Source organism: Schistocerca cancellata, unplaced genomic scaffold, assembly GCF_023864275.1.
Source record: "Schistocerca cancellata isolate TAMUIC-IGC-003103 unplaced genomic scaffold, iqSchCanc2.1 HiC_scaffold_957, whole genome shotgun sequence".
NCBI lineage: Eukaryota > Metazoa > Arthropoda > Insecta > Orthoptera > Acrididae > Schistocerca > Schistocerca cancellata.
This window is the reverse complement of record NW_026046965.1, coordinates 57501-62500: the sequence shown is the minus strand read 5'-3', so window position 1 is coordinate 62500 and position 5000 is coordinate 57501. Positions and strand designations below refer to the sequence as shown.

General features: G+C 55.6%; 3 non-coding genes across 3 annotated transcripts in view; all 3 read right to left on the bottom strand.

The window, feature by feature from the left end:
- Positions 1–211, bottom strand: part of LOC126149921 (large subunit ribosomal RNA) — a 4222-nt gene extending 4011 nt beyond the window's left edge. The window contains exon 1 of the ribosomal RNA XR_007531178.1: positions 1–211. This exon is cut by the window's left edge and continues 4011 nt beyond it. This is a non-coding gene — a ribosomal RNA (large subunit ribosomal RNA).
- Positions 212–399: 188 nt separating this feature from the next.
- Positions 400–554, bottom strand: LOC126149902 (5.8S ribosomal RNA). Its single transcript, XR_007531160.1, has one exon. It is a non-coding gene; the product is annotated as a 5.8S ribosomal RNA (ribosomal RNA).
- Positions 555–905: 351 nt separating this feature from the next.
- LOC126149911 (small subunit ribosomal RNA) lies at positions 906–2814 on the bottom strand. The gene has a single exon (XR_007531169.1). It is a non-coding gene; the product is annotated as a small subunit ribosomal RNA (ribosomal RNA).
- Positions 2815–5000: the final 2186 nt, after the last annotated feature.

Genomic DNA, 5000 nt, shown 5'->3' with positions numbered 1-5000 from the left:
CTCATTCAAGTTGGACTTGGGCTCGGCGCGAGGCGTCGGGGTAGTGGACCCTCCCAAACACCACATGCCACGACAGGCGGCAGCCTGCGGGGTTCGGTGCTGGACTCTTCCCTGTTCGCTCGCCGCTACTGGGGGAATCCTTGTTAGTTTCTTTTCCTCCGCTTAGTAATATGCTTAAATTCAGCGGGTAGTCTCGCCTGCTCTGAGGTCGTTGTACGAGGTGTCGCACGCCACACCGCCAGCCGGCTGTGCACGCTACCGAGAAAGTACCGGTATGCGAACCGCCAGGCGACGGGCGCGCATCGCACGTTTGAGGAGACGCGGCCGGCCCCACAGGCGGCCACGACACTCCCAGGTCTCCGAAGCGGGACAAACGCCGCGCGCTTCAGTATACGTAGCCGACCCTCAGCCAGACGTGGCCCGGGAACGGAATCCATGGACCGCAATGTGCGTTCGAAACGTCGATGTTCATGTGTCCTGCAGTTCACATGTCGACGCGCAATTTGCTGCGTTCTTCATCGACCCACGAGCCGAGTGATCCACCGTCCTGGGTGATCTTTTCTGTTAGTTTCCACTGTCTCTTTCAAAACAGTTGCATAGGCGGGACTGAGGCGTTTGACGGCCCCTGTTCCAGCGTTCTGTGTCCAACGGCCTCACGGCCGATGGGCGTCGTACGGCTCCACACCGGAGCGGACAGGCACTCGGGCGAAAGTCATTCAAAACCGGCGCCAGGCGCCAGGTGCCGCAGGCCAGCCGCTCCAGAGCTTCAGCGCTCGTACCACACAACATTTTTCAGTTAGTTTTGAGAGGCACGCGTGGTTCCGCACGCGGCGCACGGCTGCTGCCGTACAGGTAGCGTGTTGCGCGACACGACACGCACATCGAAAGACATGCAGTCTAGTCGGTAATGATCCTTCCGCAGGTTCACCTACGGAAACCTTGTTACGACTTTTACTTCCTCTAAATGATCAAGTTTGGTCATCTTTCCGGTAGCATCGGCAACGACAGAGTCGATGCCGCGTACCAGTCCGAAGACCTCACTAAATCATTCAATCGGTAGTAGCGACGGGCGGTGTGTACAAAGGGCAGGGACGTAATCAACGCGAGCTTATGACTCGCGCTTACTGGGAATTCCTCGTTCATGGGGAACAATTGCAAGCCCCAATCCCTAGCACGAAGGAGGTTCAGCGGGTTACCCCGACCTTTCGGCCTAGGAAGACACGCTGATTCCTTCAGTGTAGCGCGCGTGCGGCCCAGAACATCTAAGGGCATCACAGACCTGTTATTGCTCAATCTCGTGCGGCTAGAAGCCGCCTGTCCCTCTAAGAAGAAAAGTAATCGCTGACAGCACGAAGGATGTCACGCGACTAGTTAGCAGGCTAGAGTCTCGTTCGTTATCGGAATTAACCAGACAAATCGCTCCACCAACTAAGAACGGCCATGCACCACCACCCACCGAATCAAGAAAGAGCTATCAATCTGTCAATCCTTCCGGTGTCCGGGCCTGGTGAGGTTTCCCGTGTTGAGTCAAATTAAGCCGCAGGCTCCACTCCTGGTGGTGCCCTTCCGTCAATTCCTTTAAGTTTCAGCTTTGCAACCATACTTCCCCCGGAACCCAAAAGCTTTGGTTTCCCGGAGGCTGCCCGCCGAGTCATCGGAGGAACTGCGGCGGATCGCTGGCTGGCATCGTTTATGGTTAGAACTAGGGCGGTATCTGATCGCCTTCGAACCTCTAACTTTCGTTCTTGATTAATGAAAACATACTTGGCAAATGCTTTCGCTTCTGTTCGTCTTGCGACGATCCAAGAATTTCACCTCTAACGTCGCAATACGAATGCCCCCGCCTGTCCCTATTAATCATTACCTCGGGTTCCGAAAACCAACAAAATAGAACCGAGGTCCTATTCCATTATTCCATGCACACAGTATTCAGGCGGGCTTGCCTGCTTTAAGCACTCTAATTTGTTCAAAGTAAACGTGCCGGCCCACCCAGACACTCAATAAAGAGCACCTTGGTAGGATTTCAACGGGGTCCGCCTCGGGACGCACGAACACGCACGAGGCGGTCGCACGCCTTCGGCTCGCCCCACCGGCAGGACGTCCCACGATACATGCCAGTTAAACACCGACGGGCGGTGAACCAACAGCGTGGGACACAAATCCAACTACGAGCTTTTTAACCGCAACAACTTTAATATACGCTATTGGAGCTGGAATTACCGCGGCTGCTGGCACCAGACTTGCCCTCCAATAGATACTCGTTAAAGGATTTAAAGTGTACTCATTCCGATTACGGGGCCTCGGATGAGTCCCGTATCGTTATTTTTCGTCACTACCTCCCCGTGCCGGGAGTGGGTAATTTGCGCGCCTGCTGCCTTCCTTGGATGTGGTAGCCGTTTCTCAGGCTCCCTCTCCGGAATCGAACCCTGATTCCCCGTTACCCGTTACAACCATGGTAGGCGCAGAACCTACCATCGACAGTTGATAAGGCAGACATTTGAAAGATGCGTCGCCGGTACGAGGACCGTGCGATCAGCCCAAAGTTATTCAGAGTCACCAAGGCAAACGGACCGGACGAGCCGACCGATTGGTTTTGATCTAATAAAAGCGTCCCTTCCATCTCTGGTCGGGACTCTGTTTGCATGTATTAGCTCTAGAATTACCACAGTTATCCAAGTAACGTGGGTACGATCTAAGGAACCATAACTGATTTAATGAGCCATTCGCGGTTTCACCTTAATGCGGCTTGTACTGAGACATGCATGGCTTAATCTTTGAGACAAGCATATGACTACTGGCAGGATCAACCAGGGAGCTGCGTCAACTAGAGCTGAGCAGCCGGCCGCCCGGGAGTGTGTCCCGGGGGCCCGCGCGAACACGCAAGCGTCCGCTCAATTATTCTGCAAACAGGAGGAGGCTGAGCTCCCCTGCACAATACACCTCGAAACCCTCTCAGGTCCCGGCGGCGCGCAGCGCCGTCCTAAGTACTTGGTCGGGTTCGAGAGAGGCGCAATCGCCCGGAGTTAGGCGAGTAGACGCTTTAGGTGCGACCACCCGTGCTCCCAACTGAGCTTGCCGCTGCCGACAGAGGCCCGGGAGCGTGCTGTCGTGGCATTGCCGGCGGGAGACAACACGCGCCACCTACGGTGACCGGCAGCTCCAACGCCAGCGCCACAGAAGGGCAAAGGCCCCACGTGGGTGCCGAAGCGAACTCTCCCAGCACAGCGCACGTGCCAACACGTCTGCACAACTGCGATACAAACCACCAGCGAGAACCGCTGGGGCGACCGAGCAGCAGACGGCGTCGCGGCGCCGAGTGCCGGGCGGCGGCGCATCCTCAACGCACACAGTCCTCAATCGGACCAGCACACTGCAGATGTCCACCGCGCTTCGCACCGGGCCGGCGAGGACCCACTTTGGCTGCACGGCGCCGCGCGCAGGGTGCCCCGGCGCGCAGCTGCGCCGCCTGCCGCGTCCGTCGGCCGGCGCGCCTGCCACTGGGCGCCCCCACCAGCCGGCTGTAGCGCGTGCGCCCACGCACCGCGCGGCCAGCACGCCGGGCGGCCCCCCCTCACCGGCCGGGGACAGTCCCACCCACCCACAGCCGCGTATCGCTTCACACCCAGATCCACATTCACGTTCATTGGTGTGGTGGGTATCGCTGACACAACCGCGTCATAGCTGTACCGATCGTTGCCCTCACAGATGTACCTCCAGCAAGATCAACCGCACCACAACGGGTTACCAGTTGTTCATTTGCGTAACGTCACCAGTAAACGTACACGTCCACGTCCATCCCCGTTTGCAAAGTCAACTATTATTGCATGCCTGCCTGTCAGGTGTCAAGACACACTACATCCGCTCACATCCACGCAACAAAATGTGCCCGACTAGAGGGCACGTGGAAGGTGCCCCCGTACGTATGCGATGTCCATTGCGCGACGAACTGTCAACCAGCCTCTGTAGCATGTCGCAGATGTGGAACGCGGGACACCGTGCTATCACATTGTGTGAGAAGAGACTACTATGTCTGCATACACGCGCCACTACATGAACAGACGGCTCATGCTGATCGCCATCCACTGCGTCCATTACTCCCACACGTCTCTATGGCGTACCACACTGCAATACAGCTGTTATGGGGAGATGACACGTAGCTGTGTACACAACATTCTGAGCGGGTTGCGGTTGGACAACAATACATTAATGTAACGTGTCATATGCCATTTACAGAGCAGGTTAAGGCACAACGTGGGTTAGGTTAAGGCACGACGTGGGTTATGTTAAGGCACAACGTGGGTTATGTTAAGGCACAACGTGGGTTAGGTTAAGGCACAACGTGGGTTAGGTTAAGGCACAACGTGGGGTAGATTGCGGCACAACTTGGGGTAGATTGCGGCACAACTTGGGGTAGATTGCGGCACAACTTGGGGTAGATTGCGGCACAACTTGGGGTAGATTGCGGCACAACTTGGGGTAGATTGCGGTACAACTTGGGGTAGATTGCGGTACAACTTGGGGTAGATTGCGGTACAACTTGGGGTAGATTGCGGTACAACTTGGGGTAGATTGCGGTACAACTTGGGGTAGATTGCGGTACAACTTGGGGTAGATTGCGGTACAACTTGGGGTAGATTGCGGTACAACTTGGGGTAGATTGCGGTACAACTTGGGGTAGATTGCGGTACAACTTGGGGTAGATTGCGGTACAACTTGGGGTAGATTGCGGTACAAATTGCATTACATTGCGGTGCAAATTGCGTTACATTGCGGTGCAAATTGCGTTAGGTTAAGGTGCAACACAGGTTAGGTTAAGGTGCAACACAGGTTAGGTTAAGGTGCAACACAGGTTAGGTTAAGGTGCAACAGAGGTTAGGTTAAGGCGACATAGGTTAGGTTAAGGTGCAAGATGGGTTAGGTTAAGGTGACATAGGTTAGGTTAAGGTGACATAGGTTAGGTTAAGGTGACATAGGTTAGGTTAAGGTGACATAGGTTAGGT